Genomic DNA, 17,457 nt, shown 5'->3' on the forward strand with positions numbered 1-17,457 from the left:
GATACTATCACAATAGAAGCAGAAGACCCCAATGCTCACCCAATGTGGCATGTTATAGCAGGAGTCTCTGATTACTTCACACAGCAACACGCTGCACATGACTTGCTACAGTAATAATGCCGTTTGAATGACACTTTAGCTAACATATAGCTTATTCAGGGCCATATTTACTAAGCAGTGCTATTTCATAACATCCCTTACAGCCCATTCATACGAAAGAGCAGTATGTCTTCCGGCACCAGGCGGTGTCTTGTGGTCCAGCACCGCTTAGTAAATATGGCCTCAATGTTTTTCTCCACGTTGTCTTTGAAGTATAAAGTGACACATGTGTAGTACCTGACAGGGCACCAGACCTAACGGGTAACTAAAGACCTTTATTCAATAGAAACATATGCCAGTCATTCAATAAATACTTAATAAGTAGCCATATTGGGTGTTTATTTGGATGTTACATTTCCTATGGTGCACTGGTATTTGGAAGTGTCCCAGCTTCTCACACAGGCCCCCCCCCCCCCCCCCGGGCAGTCAGATCTCCCCCCTATATCCTCCTGTTACGTGCCACATCACACGGTGTTTTGATGCATTCTGAGGTTGTCCTTTAATCAGATCTTACCCGGCGCGGCTCCATCTCCCTGGGAAGTGCTTTGCCTGCGCGCTGGAAGGCGCCGCGATCGGGATTTCTCCGCTGACCCCTTCTAGAAGTCGCTCAGTTCGGAGGATCTAAAAAATAAGAGACTTCGAAAAGATGTCAACTGTGCGCAAGGGAGAGAAGTTATACAGGGAGGGGGGAGTGAAGTTATACAGGGAGGGGGGAGAGAAGTTATACAGGGAGGGGGGAGAGAAGTTATACAGGGAGGGGGGAGAGAAGTTATACAGGGAGGGGGGAGAGAAGTTATACAGGGAGGAGGGAACTTAAATACTCTTACATCTAATCTATTACACTAATAAATCTAATATATTATACTAATATATATATAAATAAAATCTATTAAACTAATATATAATCTATAAAGCTAATAAATGAATCTATTACACCAATAAATCTAATCACCCTCCCCGCCTTTCACCCCCCCCCTGCCTTTCACCCCCTCCCCCGCCCCTGAAAACCCGGGTATATCAGATAGTAATCTATAAAGCTAATAAATCAATAAAACTAATATATAATCTATAAAGCTAATAATTCTAACCTATTACACAATAAATCTAATCTATTATAGTAATATATATAGATATATATATATAAAATCTATTAAACTACTGTAATATATAATCTATAAAGCTAATAAATGAATCTATTACACCAATAAATCTAATCACCCCCCCCGCCTTTCACCCCCCCCCCGCCTTTCACCCCCCCCTGCCTTTCGCCCCCCCCCCCCCCCGCGCCCCTGCAACCCCGGGCAAAGCCCGGTATATCAGATAGTAATCTATAAAGCTAATAAATCTAATCTATTACACTAATAAATCTAATATACTAATAATGGTTATAAATATGGTCCAAAAATAAAATCAGATTGAAACAAAAAATAAATATGGTCTAAATGGGCGCTGAAGTCTCTGCAGTCTCCTCCACGTCTCAGAAGATGCTCTTCTCAGGTCCACGGACAGCTGGTTAGTGGCAGAGTGGTGACATCACTCCCATAGAACGCAGGCGGTTGGGCTGTAACCACGGACGTCAGGTTGAAAATAAACATGGTGGGTTTTTGAAATGTAGAATGAGTGTATGTCACATTCTGAGCTCAGCCTGTGCGCACTGTCAGGTGTGACCAGCGTGTGATAATAGGAGATATCCAGATATTGGGATGTGATAAGAAGCATGATGGTCATTTAACACTGTGGGCCTCATGCAGTAAGCGGCGAAAAGGCACTTCTCGCCCGTTTCCTGCCAAAAATGCCTACCCCTATTCAGTAAGGGGCGAGAAAGTGGCGAGAATAAAAAAAAACGCGTTTTTTTTTTCCGCCATAGGCGAGGCGAGAAGGCACTTTTCGCCTAAAATAGACATGTTTTCCGCCACGCTGTATTCTAGTAGTAGCGAGTAGCTTTGCGCCGCTATTCGCCACTCTAGAATGGCGTTTTTATGCCGAATCAACCACGGCAAAAAAAGTTGGCTAGTTGATGGTGAGAGGCTGCTGATGAGTGGCGGATCGGCACTTCGAAAAAATTCTGGCCTTTTTCCTGGCTGGGATTGATGCCGGGGGTCTCCTGAGCTGATACCATTAATACCAGCACCGGAGCCCCCCGGCATGCATCCGTTCTGCAACCCCGCCTTTCCCCATTATCACCCAGCACACAGCACTTCCACTGCAGCAATGGATTCTGGGAAATGACATGCAAATGCGCACACAGTGCCACTTTTTGCTTCAAAAACCATTTTTAACATGGTTCCCTATAGGCTTAAGCTTGCTGCATGGTCACAGCTTTGAGCACAGCCAGGGTTAAGGTGCATACCCAGAAAACCACCCACAGACAGCTGTTTCGACCTTAATGGGTCTCATCAGTGTGGGGTTGATTAACTGGGTATGCAAAGAAGCTAAAGGATGGGCCAACCATAATACTAAGTTAAGTTATGGTGAGTAAAAAAAGTGAGTAAAAAAAATAAAAATACAAATATATACAGTGGTTGACAAATCACCAAAAAATCTACTCGCCACACAAAAAAATCTACTCGCCACCTAGTACCAAACGTGTGCTGCTTGGGCCAATATTTACTCGCCCGGGGGTTAAATCCACTCGCCCGGGGCGAGCAAATGTATAGGTTTGTCGAACACTGAATATATATATATATTGTATATATATATTACACCAACAACACCTATACCCCCCTAACATACAGTATAGTAATGGGCACAATTACTATTATCCACAAATGGATAATAGTGAATGTGCCCATTTAAAATACATAAAGAACAATAAATACATTAAATACATATAGCACTCACCCTTGTCCGGCTGCCACGATGAAGGCCATCCTCATCTTCATCCTGCTAATGCCCCATCCGCTTCTGCAAAACAGAAACAAGAATAAAAACATCCAATGTAATGTCCCCTAACCCCTTAATCACCGTAGCGGTTAATAACCGCTACAGTCATTAAGGGGTTAACCCACCCTCACCCTCATACCCTACCCCACTACCCCCCCACCCCGTGAGGCCTACTGTAACGACCCTCACCCACTACCCACAAGGGAGGCCTACCCACATACCCTTGGGGCCAATACCCCCTCCCCCTACCCCAACATATACAGTACAATAATGTGCCAAACAACTATTATCCAGATAGGGATAATACATTATTTGGCCATTATTAAACACATTAACTAGCATAGTAAAATAAAGAAAATTCTACTGACCTCATCAATAAGAAGGCCCCGTCGCCAGCATCATCCTTGTGGTCCGTTGCCAAAATAATACATAGCCAATATATTGCAATGACATTCACATATCAATGAACCCCTTAATCACCTTATCGGATACTAACCGCAAAGGTAATTAAGGGGTTAAGCCAGGCCTGCCCAACTCGTAAAGTGAGAAGGGCCGAACTGCTCCAAGGAAAAAAAAATTGGGCCGCACGGGTTAAATCATCATCATCATCATCATCATCATCATCATCATCATCATCATCTCTCCTCCAGCACCTCTCCATCATCATCATCCTCATCTATCTCTCATACCCCCATCTCTCCCCCTCACCCACACAATACCACCCTCCACATCAAAAACACAATACCCCCTCCACATCCCCCCAGAAAATTCCATGTCAGCAGCCCCCCCCCCCAAGTCAGCATCCCATGTCAGCATCCCCCCCATGTCTCTCTTCCCTCAATATAACACTCTCCCCCTCCCCTAAATCACACCATCTCCCCCTCCTCTCAATGACACTCTCCCCCTCCCCTCAATATGACACACTCTCCCCCTCCCCTCAATATGACACTCTCTCCCCCTCCACTCAATATGACACTCTCTCCCCCTCCCCTCCATATGACACTCTCTCCCCCTCCCCTCAATATGACACTCTCCCCCTCCCCTCAATATGACACACTCTCCCCCTCCCCTAAATCACACCCTCTCCCCCTCCACTCAATATGACTCTCTCCCCCTCCCCTCAATATGACACTCTCCCCCTCCCCTCAATATGACACACTCCCCCTCCCCCCTCAATATGACACACTCTCCCCCTCCCCTCAATATGACACACTCCCCCTCCCCCCTCAATATTACACACTCCCCCTCCCCCCTCAATATGACACACTCTCCCTCTCCCCTCAATATGACACTCTCCCCCTCCCCTCAATATGACACACTCTCCCCCTCCCCTCAATATAACACACTCTCCCCCTCCCCTCAATATAACACTCTCTCCCCCTCCCCTCAATATGACACTCTCTCTCCTCAATATGACACTCTCTCTCTCCCTCTCTTCAATATGACACTCTCCCCCTCCCCTAAATGACACTCTCTCCTCCTCCTCTCAATGACACTCTTTCCCCCTCTCCTCAATATGACACTCTCTCCCCCCCTGCAACTCACATCATACACCCCCTGCACCTCACATCACTCCTCCCCCTGCACCTCACATGTCAGCAGCCCCCCCTCACATGTCAGCAGCCCACCCCCCCTCACATGTCAGCAGCCCACCCCCCCTCACATGTCAGCAGCCCACCCCCCCTCACATGTCAGCAGCCCACCCCCCCTCACATGTCAGCAGCCCACTCCCCCTCACATGTCAGCAGCCCACCCCCCACCTCTGCACCAGCCCGTTTTTCACACCCACCCCCCACCAGCCCATTTTTCACACACACACACACACACACACACACACACACACACACACACACACACACACACACACACACACACACACACACACACACACACACACACACACACACACACACACACACACACACACACACACACTAAGCCCCGCCCCCAGCATGCTCTGACCTCCCCGGCATCCTGCATCCTCCTCATGCTGCTTCTGCCCCCGCGCACTGCAAAACCCGGGGGCGGGAGGGGGGGCGGTGGAGGAGGGGGGGGGCGGTGGAGGAGGGGGGGCGTGGAGGAGGGGAGGGGGATGAATCGCCGCCATTTTTTTAAACTTTAAAAAAAAAAAAAAATTAACTGGCGCCCGGGCCGGAGTCACCGCGGGCCACACAGAGAGGCCAGGGGGGCCGCATGCGGCCCGCGGGCCGTATGTTGTGCAGCCCTGGGTTAAGCCATCATGGCCACATACCCACCCTTCACGCATTCCTTTGTACAGTGGCTTCATCATGAAATAAAAAATTACAATAAAATAAAAAATTATATATATATAGTGCAGAATAAATGAGTTCTTCAGTATTAGGTGATACCTTTTTAATTGGACTAACAATTTATGTCATAGGACAAGCTTTCGAGAGTTCTCCTCTCTTCTTCAGGTCAAGCAATACTGATTTACACAGGAATCTATGGCTAAAACAGTGTAGAGAGAAAAAAAAAAAAACAGATATTTACTGTAGATAAGGTCGGGTGATTCCTGTGTAAATCAGTATTGCTTGACCTGAAGAAGAGAGGAGAACTCTCGAAAGCTTGTCCTATGACATAAATTGCTAGTCCAATAAAAAAGGTATCACCTAATACTGAAGAACTCATTTATTCTGCACTATCGCAACTGGACTAACAGGGCTACTTTCTGATATATATATATATATATATATATATATATATATATATATATATATATATATATATATATATATATATATATATATATATATATATATATATATATATCTATCTATCTATCTATCTATCTATCTATCTATATATATATATATATATATATATATATTATACACATGATGAACCAATATTCAAATAAATGTCTCAGGGTTAACAAAAACATGCTCCAATATAAATACCACTTATCCATAACATCCTCAATGAAATACAATGCTATTTCCTAAACAAATCAAATGTAATCATCCAATCTAAAGCATCAAATTCCAATCCAAAGCCTCAAATGCCACTTAAAACATTGCATTTACATTGTATACATGCTGCATAAAATGTAAGCAACATGTAGACGCAGCAAATCAATGTTAACAATACAATATTCCAAAGAAAATACCATTACATCAAAAGAAGTATACTATGTAATCCAATAAATTCACCATCAATCAATTTGCATACATTAATTACATCCCAAAACAATTAAAATAGCATCCATACCAATTACACAATTAACTATAGCAACCGTTAAAGAGAACAAGGTACCATCATACAAAAAAGGACACCAAAAATTAACGGGGGAGACATGTATGGGTGCGGGGGGGACATGTATGTGTGCGGGTGTATGTGTGCGGGGGGGGGACATGTATGTGTGCGGGTGTATGTGTGCGGGGGGACATGTATGTGTGCGGGTGTATGTGTGAGGGGGGGGCATGTATGTGTGCGGGTGTATGTGTGTGGAGGGGGCATGTATGTGTGCGGGGGGGACATGTATGTGTGCAGGTGTATGTGTGCGGAGGGGACATGTATGTGTGCGGGTGTATGTGTGCGCGGGGGCATGTATGTGTGCGGGGGGGGCATGTATGTGTGCGGGTGTATGTGTGCTGGGGGGCATGTATGTGTGCGGGTGTATGTGTGCGGGGGGGCATGTATGTGTGTGGGTGTATGTGTGCGGGGGGACATGTATGTGTGTGGGTGTATGCGTGCGGAGGGGACATGTATGTGTGCGGGTGTATGTGTGCGCGGGGGAATGTATGTGTGCGGGTGTATGTGTGCGGGGGGGGCATGTATGTGTGCGGGTGTATGTGTGCGGGGGGCATGTATGTGTGCGGGTGTATGTGTGCGGGGGGGCATGTATGTGTGCGGGGGGCATGTATGTGTGCGGGGGGCATGTATGTGTGCGGGTGTATGTGTGCGGGGGGGACATGTATGTGTGCGGGTGTATGTGTGTGCGGGGGGGCATGTATGTGTGCGGGTGTATGTGTGTGGGGGGGGCATGTATGTGTGCGGGTGTATGTGTGCGCGGGGGAATGTATGTGTGCAGGTGTATGTGTGCGGGGGGTGGCATGTATGTGTGCGGGTGTACAGTATGTGTGCGGGGGGGCATGTATGTGTGCGGGTGTATGTGTGCGGGGGGGGGCATGTATGTGTGCGGGGGGCATGTATGTGTGCGGGTGTATGTGTGCGGGGGGGACATGTATGTGTGCGGGTGTATGTGTGTGCAGAGGGGCATGTATGTGTGCGGGGGGGCATGTATGTGTGCGGGTGTATGTATGTGGGGGGGCATGTATTTGTGCGGGTGTATGTGTGCGCTGGGGCATGTATGTGTGCGGGTGTATGTGTGCGCGGGGGAATGTATGTGTGCAGGTGTATGTGTGCGGGGGGGGGGCATGTATGTGTGCGGGTGTACAGTATGTGTGCGGGGGGGCATGTATGTGTGCGGGTGTATGTGTGCGGGGGGGGCATGTATGTGTGCGGGGGGCATGTATGTGTGCGGGTGTATGTGTGTGCAGAGGGGCATGTATGTGTGCGGGGGGGCATGTATGTGTGCGGGTGTATGTATGTGGGGGGGCATGTATTTGTGCGGGTGTATGTGTGCGCTGGGGCATGTATGTGTGCGGGTGTATGTGTGCGCGGGGGGGATGTATGTGTGCGGGTGTATGTGTGCGGGTGTATGTGTGCGGGTGTATGTGTGCGGAGGGGGCATGTATGTGTGCGGGTGTATGTGTGCGGGGGGGCATGTATGTGTGCGGGTGTATGTGTGGGGGGGGGACATGTATGTGTGTGGGTGTATGTGTGAGGGGGGGACATGTATGTGTGCGGGTGTATGTGTGCGGAGGGGGCATGTATGTGTGCGGGTATATGTGTGCGGGGGGGGCATGTATGTGTGCGGGTATATGTGTGCGGGGGGGCATGTATGTGTGCAGGTGTATGTGTGTGGGGGGGCATGTATCTGTGCGGGTGTATGTGTGCGGGGGGACATGTATGTGTGCGGGTGTATGTGTGAGGGGGGACATGTATGTGTGCGGGTGTATGTGTGAGGGGGGGACATGTATGTGTGCGGGTGTATGTGTAAGGGGGGGACATGTATGTGTGCGGGTGTATGTGTGCGGAGGGGGCATGTATGTGTGTGGGTATATGTGTGCAGGGGGGCATGTATGTGTGCGGGTGTATGGGTGTGGGGGGGGCATGTATGTGTGCGGGTGTATGTGTGAGGGGGGGACATGTATGTGTGTGGGTGTATGTGTGAGGGGGGGACATGTATGTGTGCGGGTGTATGTGTGCGGAGGGGGCATGTATGTGTGCGGGTATATGTGTGCGGGGGGGCATGTATGTGTGCGGGTATATGTGTGCGGGGGGGCATGTATGTGTGCGGGTGTATGTGTGCGGGGGGGCATGTATGTGTGCGGGTGTATGTGTGCGTGGGGGACATGTATGTGTGCGGGTGTATGTGTGCGGGGGGGCATGTATGTGTGCGGGTGTATGTGTGCGGGTGTATGTGTGCACGGGGGACATGTATGTGAGTGGGTGTATGTGTGCGCGGGGGGCATGTATGTGTGCGGGTGTATGTGTTCTTGAGGGGGCATGTATGTGTGCGGGTGTATGTGTGCGCGGGGGGCATGTATGTGTGCGGGTGTATGTGTGCGGGGGGGCATGTATGTGTGCGGGTGTATGTGTTCTTGAGGGGGCATGTATGTGTGCGGGTGTATGTGTGTGGGGGGGACATGTATATGTGCGGGTGTGTGTGTGCGCGGGGGCATGTATGTGTGCGGGAGGGCATGTATGTGTGCGGGTGTATGTATGAGGGGGGGACATGTATGTGTGCGGGTGTATGTGTGAGGGGGGGACATGTATGTGTGCGGGTGTATGTGTGCGAAGGGGCATGTATGTGTGCGGGTGTATGTGTGCGGGGGGGCATGTATCTGTGCGGGTGTATGTGTGCGGGGGGGCATGTATGTGTGCGGGTGTATGTGTGCGGGGGGGGCATGTATGTGTGCGGGTGTATGTGTGCGGGGGGCATGTAACTGTGAGGGTGTATGTGTGCGGGGGGGACATGTATGTGTGCGGGTGTATGTGTGCGGGGGGGCATGTATGTGTGCGGAGGGGGCATGTATGTGTGCGGGTGTATGTGTGCGCGGGGGGCATGTATGTGTGCGGGTGTATGTGTGCGCGGGGGACATGTATGTGTGCGGGTGTATGTGTGCGCGGGGGGCATGTATGTGTGCGAGTGTATGTGTTCTTGAGGGGGCATGTATGTGTGCGGGTGTATGTGTGCGCGGGGGGCATGTATGTGTGCGGGTGTATGTGTGCGGGGGGACATGTATGTGTGCGGGTGTATGTGTGCTCGGGTGCATGTATGTGTGTGGGTGTATGTGTGCGCGAGGAGCATGTATGTGTGCGGGTGTATGTGTGCGGGGGGGCATGTATGTGTGCGTGTGTATGTGTGCGGGGGGCATGTATGTGTGCGGGTGTATATGTGCGCGGGGGCATGTATGTGTGTGGGTGTATGTGTGCGGGGGGGACATGTATGTGTGCGGGTGTATGTGTGCGCGGGGGCATGTATGTGTGCGGGTGTATGTGTGCGCGAGGGGCATGTATGTGTGCGGGTGTATGTGTGCGGGGGGGGCATGTATGTCTGCGGGTGTATGTGTGCGGTGGGGACATGTATGTGTGCGGGTGTATGTGTGTGCGGGGGCATGTATGTGTGTGGGTGTATGTGTGCGGGGGGCATGTATGTGTGCGGGTGTATGTGTGCGCGGGGGGCATGTATGTGTGCGGGTGTATGCGTGCAGGGGGGGACATGTATGTGTGCGGGTGTATGTGTGCGTGGGGGACATGTATATGTGCGGGTGTATGTGTGCGGGGGGCATGTATGTGTGCGGGTGTATGTGTGCGGGGGGGACATGTATGTGTGCGGGTGTATGTGTGCGGGGGGCATGTATGTGTGCGGGTGTATGTGTGCACGGGGGCATGTATGTGTGTGGGTGTATGTGTGCGCGGGGGCATGTATGTGTGCGGGTGTATGTGTGCGCGGGGGACATCTATGTGTGTGGGTGTATGTGTGTGGGGGGGACATGTATGTGTGCGGGTGTATGTGTGCGCGGGGGAATGTATGTGTGCGGGTGTATGTGTGCGGGGGGGCATGTATGTGTGCGGGTGCATGTGTGCGGGGGCATGTATGTGTGCGGGTGTATGTGTGCGGGGGGGGCATGTATGTGTGCGGGGGGCATGTATGTGTGTGGGTGTATGTGTGCGGGGGGCATGTATGTGTGCGGGTGTATGTGTGCGGGGGGGACATGTATGTGTGCGGGTGTATGTGTGTGCGGGGGGGCATGTATGTGTGCGGGGGGGGCATGTATGTGTGCGGGTGTATGTGTGTGGGGGGGGCATGTATGTGTGCGGGTGTATGTGTGCGGGGGGGGCATGTATGTGTGCGGGTGTATGTGTGCGGGGGGCATGTATGTGTGCGGGGGGCATGTATGTGTGCGGGGGGGACATGTATGTGTGCGGGTGTATGTGTGTGCAGAGGGGCATGTATGTGTGCGGGTGTATGTATGTGGGGGGGCATGTATTTGTGCGGGTGTATGTGTGCGCTGGGGCATGTATGTGTGCGGGTGTATGTGTGCGCGGGGGGCATGTATGTGTGCGGGTGTATGTGTGCGGGTGTATGTTTGCGCGGGGACATGTATGTGTGCGGGTGTATGTGTGCGGAGGGGGCATGTATGTGTGCGGGTGTATGTGTGCGCGGGGGGCATGTATGTGTGCGGGTGTATGTGTGCGCGGGGGGCATGTATGTGTGCGGGTGTATGTGTTCTTGAGGGGGCATGTATGTGTGCGGGTGTATGTGTGCGCGGGGGGCATGTATGTGTGCGTGGGGGACATGTATATGTGCGGGTGTATATGTGCGGGGGGGACATGTATGTGTGCGGGTGTATGTGTGCTCGGGTGCATGTATGTGTGCGGGTGTATGTGTGCGCGAGGAGCATGTATGTGTGCGGGTGTATGTGTGCGGGGGGGCATGTATGTGTGCGTGTGTATGTGTGCGGGGGGCATGTATGTGTGCGGGTGTATATGTGCGCGGGGGCATGTATGTGTGTGGGTGTATGTGTGCGGGGGGGACATGTATGTGTGCGGGTGTATGTGTGCGCGGGGGCATGTATGTGTTCGGGTGTATGTGTGCGCGAGGGGCATGTATGTGTGCGGGTGTATGTGTGCGTGGGGGACATGTATATGTTCGGGTGTATGTGTGCGCGGGGGCATGTATGTGTGTGGGTGTATGTGTGCGGGGGGCATGTATGTGTGCGGGTGTATGTGTGCGGGGGGCATGTATGTGTGCGGGTGTATGTGTGCGGGGGCATGTATGTGTGCGGGTGTATGCGTGCAGGGGGGGACATGTATGTGTGCGGGTGTATGTGTGCGGGGGGCATGTATGTGTGCGGGTGTATGTGTGCGGGGGGGACATGTATGTTTGCGGGTGTATGTGTGCGGGGGGGGGCATGTATGTGTGCGGGTGTATGTGTGCGCGGGGGCATGTATGTGTGTGGGTGTATGTGTGCGCGGGGGCATGTATGTGTGCGGGTGTATGTGTGCGCGGGGGACATCTATGTGTGTGGGTGTTTGTGTGCGGGGGGGACATGTATGTGTGCGGGTGTATGTGTGCGCGGGGGAATGTATGTGTGCGGGTGTATGTGTGCGGGGGGGGGGCATGTATGTATGCGGGTGTATGTGTGCGGGGGGCATGTATGTGTGCGGGTGTATGTGTGCGGGGGGGCATGTATGTGTGCGGGGGGCATGTATGTGTGCGGGGGGGGCATGTATGTGTGCGGGTGTATGTGTGTGGGGGGGCATGTATGTGTGCGGGTGTATGTGTGTGCGGGGGAATGTATGTGTGCGGGTGTATGTGTGCGGGGGGGGCATGTATGTGTGCGGGTGTATGTGTGCGGGGGTTCATGTATGTGTGCGGGGGGCATGTATGTGTGCGGGTGTATGTGTGCGGGGGGGACATGTATGTGTGCGGGTGTATGTGTGTGCAGAGGGGCATGTATGTGTGCGGGGGGGCATGTATGTGTGCGGGTGTATGTATGTGGTGGGGGCATGTACTTGTGCGGGTGTATGTGTGCGCTGAGGCATGTATGTGTGCGGGTGTATGTGTGCGCGGGGGGCATGTATGTGTGCGGGTGTATGTGTGCGCGGGGACATGTATGTGTGCGGGTGTATGTGTGCGGAGGGGGCATGTATGTGTGCGGGTGTATGTGTGCGGGGGGGCATGTATGTGTGTGGGTGTATGTGTGAGGGGGGGACATGTATGTGTGCGGGTGTATGTGTAAGGGGGGGACATGTATGTGTGCGGGTGTATGTGTGCGGAGGGGGCATGTATGTGTGTGGGTATATGTGTGCGGGGGGCATGTATGTGTGCGGGTGTATGGGTGTGGGGGGGCATGTATGTGTGCGGGTGTATGTGTGAGGGGGGGACATGTATGTGTGTGGGTGTATGTGTGAGGGGGGACATGTATGTGTGCGGGTGTATGTGTGCGGAGGGGGCATGTATGTGTGCGGGTATATGTGTGCGGGGGGGCATGTATGTGTGCGGGTATATGTGTGCGGGGGGCATGTATGTGTGCGGGTGTATGTGTGCGGGGGGGCATGTATGTGTGCGGGTGTATGTGTGCGCGGGGGACATGTATGTGTGCGGGTGTATGTGTGCGGGGAGGGCATGTATGTGTGCGGGTGTATGTGTGTGGGCGGGCATGTATGTGTGCGGGTGTATGTGTGCGTGGGGGACATGTATGTGTGTGGGTGTATGTGTGCGCGGGGGGCTTGTATGTGTGCGGGTGTATGTGTTCTTGAGGGGGCATGTATGTGTGCGGGTGTATGTGTGCGCGGGGGGCATGTATGTGTGCGGGTGTATGTGTGCGGGGGGGGCATGTATGTATGCGGGTGTATGTGTGTGGGGGGGATATGTATATGTGCGGGTGTGTGTGTGCGCGGGGGCATGTATGTGTGCGGGAGGGCATGTATGTGTGCGGGTGTATGTATGAGGGGGGGACATGTATGTGTGCGGGTGTATGTGTGAGGGGGGGACATGTATGTGTGCGGGTGTATGTGTGCGGAGGGGCATGTATGTGTGCAGGTGTATGTGTGCGGGGGGGCATGTATCTGTGCGGGTGTATGTGTGCGGGGGGGCATGTATGTGTGCGGGTGTATGTGTGCGGGGGGCATGTATGTGTGCGGGTGTATGTGTGCAGGGGGGCATGTAACTGTGAGGGTGTATGTGTGCGGGGGGGACATGTATGTGTGCGGGTGTATGTGTGCAGGGGGGCATGTATGTGTGCGGAGGGGGCATGTATGTGTGCGGGTGTATGTGTGCGCGGGGGGCATGTATGTGTGCGGGTGTATGTGTGCGCGGGGGACATGTATGTGTGCGGGTGTATGTGTGCGCGGGGGGCATGTATGTGTGCGGGTGTATGTGTTCTTGAGGGGGCATGTATGTGTGCGGGTGTATGTGTGTGGGGGGGACATGTATATGTGCGGGTGTGTGTGCGCGGGGGCATGTATGTGTGCGGGTGTATTTGTGCGGGAGGGCATGTATTTGTGCGGGTGTATGTATGAGGGGGGGACATGTATGTGTGCGGGTGTATGTGTGAGGGGGGGACATGTATGTGTGCGGGTGTATGTGTGCGGAGGGGCATGTATGTGTGCGGGTGTATGTGTGTGGGGGGGCATGTATCTGTGCGGGTGTATGTGTGCGGGGGTCATGTATGTGTGTGGGTGTATGTGTGCGGGGGGGGGTGTATGTGTGCGGGTGTATGTGTGCGGGGGGGTGTGTATGTGTGCGGGTGTATGTGTGCAGGGGGGCATGTATGTGTGCGGGGGGGGTGTATGTGTGCGGGTGTATGTGTGCAGGGGGGCATGTAACTTTGAGGGTGTATGTGTGCGGGGGGGACATGTATGTGTGCGGGTGTATGTGTGCGGGGGGGCATGTATGTGTGCGGAGGGGGCATGTATGTGTGCGGGTGTATGTGTGCGCGGGGGACATGTATGTGTGCAGGTGTATGTGTGCGCGGGAGACATGTATGTGTGCGGGTGTATGTGTGCGCGGGGGGCATGTATGTGTGCGGGTGTACGTGTTCTTGAGGGGGCATGTATGTGTGCGGGTGTATGTGTGCGCGGGGGGCATGTATGTATGCGGGTGTATGTGTGCGGGGGGCATGTATGTGTGCGGGTGTATGTGTGCGGGGGGGGGCATGTATGTGTGCGGGTGTATGTGTGCGGGGGGGGAGCATGTATGTGTGCGGGTGTATGTGTGCGGGTTTATGTATGCGCGGGGGGCATGTATGTGTGCGGGTGTATGTGTGCGCGGGGGGCATGTATGTGTGCGGGTTTATGTGTGCGCAGGGGGCATGTATGTGTGCGGGTGTATGTGTGCGCGGGGGGCATGTATGTGTGCGGGTGTATGTGTGCGCGGGGGCATGTATGTGTGTGGGTGTATGTGTGCGCGGGGGCATGTATGTGTGCGGGTGTATGTGTGCGGGGGGTGTCATGTATGTGTGTGGGTGTATGTGTGCGGGGGGGGCATGTATGTGTGTGGGTGTATGTGTGCGGGGGGGACATGTATGTGTGCAGGTGTATGTGTGCGCGGGGGCATGTATGTGTGTGGGTGTATGTGTGCGCGAGTAGCATGTATGTGTGCGCGGGGGCATGTATGTGTGTGGGTATATGTGTGCGGGGGGGCATGTATGTGTGCGCAGGGGGCATGTATGTGTGTGGGTGTATGTGTGCGCGGGGGCATGTATGTGTGTGGGTATATGTGTGCGGGGGGGCATGTATGTGTGCGGGTGTATGTGTGCGCGGGGGCATGTATGTGTGTGCGTGTATGTGTGCGGGGGGGGCATGTATGTGTGTGGGTGTATGTGTGCGGGGGGGACATGTATGTGTGTGGGTGTATGTGTGCGCGGGAGGCATGTATGTGTGCGGGTGTATGTGTGCGTGGGGGACATGTATATGTGCGGGTGTACAGTATGTTTGCGCGGGTGCATGTATGTGTGTGGGTGTATGTGTGCGCGAGGAGCATGTATGTGTGCGGGTGTATGTGTGCGGGGGGCATGTATGTGTGCGTGTGTATGTGTGCGGGGGGCATGTATGTGTGCGGGTGTATATGTGCGCGGGGGCATGTATGTGTGTGGGTGTATGTGTGCGCGGGGGCATGTATGTGTGCGGGTGTATGTGTGCGCGAGGGGCATGTATGTGTGCGGGTGTATGTGTGTGCGAGGGGCATGTATGTGTGCGGGTGTATGTGTGCGGGGGGGGAATGTATGTCTGCGGGTGTATGTGTGCGGGGGGGACATGTATGTGTGTGGGTGTATGTGTGCGGGGGGGGCATGTATGTGTGCGTGTGTATGTGTGCGGGGGGGACATGTATATGTGCGGGTGTATGTGTGCGCGGGGGCATGTATGTGTGCGGGTGTATGTGTGCGGGGGGGGCATGTATGTGTGCGTGTGTATGTGTGCGGGGGGCATGTATGTGTGCGGGTGTATATGTGCGCGGGGGCATGTATGTGTGCGGGTGTATGTGTGCGGGGGGGCATGTATGTCTGCGGGTGTATGTGTGCGGGGGGGACATGTATGTGTGCAGGTGTATGTGTGCGCGGGGGCATGTATATGTGCGGATGTATGTGTGCGCGGGGGCATGTATGTGTGCGGGTGTATGTGTGCGGGGGGGGCATGTATGTCTGCGGGTGTATGTGTGCGGGAGGGACATGTATGTGTGCGGGTGTATGCGTGCGTGGGGGACATGTATGTGTGCGGGTGTATGCGTGCAGGGGGGGACATGTATGTGTGCGGGTGTATGTGTGCGAGGGGGGCATGTATGTGTGCAGGTGTATGTGTGCGCGGGGGCATGTATGTGTGTGGGTGTATGTGTGCGCAGGGGCATGTATGTGTGCGGGTGTATGTGTGCGCGGCGGACATGTATGTGTGCAGGTGTATGTGTGCGCGGCGGACATGTATGTGTGTGGGTGTATGTGTGCGGGGGGCATGTATGTGTGCGGGTGTATGCGTGCAGGGGGGGACATGTATGTGTGCGGGTGTATGCGTGCGTGGGGGACATGTATGTGTGCGGGTGTATGCGTGCGTGGGGGACATGTATGTGTGCGGGTGTATGTGTGCGGGGGGGACATGTATGTGTGCGGGTGTATGTGTGCGGGGGGGGCATGTATGTGTGCAGGTGTATGTGTGCGCGGGGGCATGTATGTGTGTGGGTGTATGTGTGCGCAGGGGCATGTATGTGTGCGGGTGTATGTGTGCGCGGCGGACATGTATGTGTGCGGGTGTATGTGTGCGCGGCGGACATGTATGTGTGCGGGTGTATGTGTGCGGGGGGGCATGTATGTGTGCAGGTGTATGCGTGCGTGGGGGACATGTATATGTGCGGGTGTATGTGTGCGCGGGGGCATGTATTTGTGCGGGTGTATGTGTGCGGGGGGGCATGTATGTCTGCGGGTGTATGTGTGCGCGGGGGCATGTATGTGTGCGGGTGTATGTGTGCGGGGGGACATGTAAGTGTGTGGGTGTATGTGTGCGCGGGGGCATGTATGTGTGCGGGTGTATGTGTGCGGGGGGACATGTAAGTGTGTGGGTGTATGTGTGCGGGGGGCATGTATGTGTGCGGGTGTATGTGTGCGCGGGGGACATGTATGTGTGCGGGTGTATGTGTGCGGGGGGCATGTATGTGTGCGGGTGTATGTGTGCGCGGGGGCATGTATGTGTGCGGGTGTATGTGTGCGCGGGGGACATGTATGAGTGTGGGTGTATGTGTGCGGGGGGGACATGTATGTGTGCGGGTGTATGTGTGCACAGGGGCATGTATGTGTGCGGGTGTATGTGTGCGCGAGGGGCATGTATGTGTGCGGGTGTATGTGTGCAGGGGGACATGTATGTGTGCAGGTGTATGTGTGCGCGGGGGCATGTATGTGTGCGGGTGTATGTGTGCGTGGGGGACATGTATATGTGCGGGTGTATGTGTGCGGGGGGCATGTATGTGTGCGGGTGTATGTGTGCGGGGGTATGTATGTGTGCGGGTGTATGCGTGCAGGGGGGGACATGTATGTGTGCGGGTGTATGCATGCGTGGGGGACATGTATATGTGCGGGTGTATGTGTGCGGGGGGCATGTATGTGTGCGGGTGTATGTGTGCGGGGGGGACATGTATGTTTGCGGGTGTATGTGTGCGGGGGGGGCATGTATGTGTGCGGGTGTATGTGTGCGCGGGGGCATGTATGTGTGTGGGTGTATGTGTGCGCGGGGGCATGTATGTGTGCGGGTGTATGTGTGCACGGAGGACATCTATGTGTGTGGGTGTATGTGTGCGGGGGGGACATGTATGTGTGCGGGTGTATGTGTGCACGGGGGAATGTATGTGTGCGGGTGTATGTGTGCGGGGGGGGCATGTATGTGTGCGGGTGTATGTGT

Source organism: Ascaphus truei, unplaced genomic scaffold (genome assembly GCF_040206685.1).
Source record: "Ascaphus truei isolate aAscTru1 unplaced genomic scaffold, aAscTru1.hap1 HAP1_SCAFFOLD_838, whole genome shotgun sequence".
Classification (NCBI taxonomy): domain Eukaryota; kingdom Metazoa; phylum Chordata; class Amphibia; order Anura; family Ascaphidae; genus Ascaphus; species Ascaphus truei.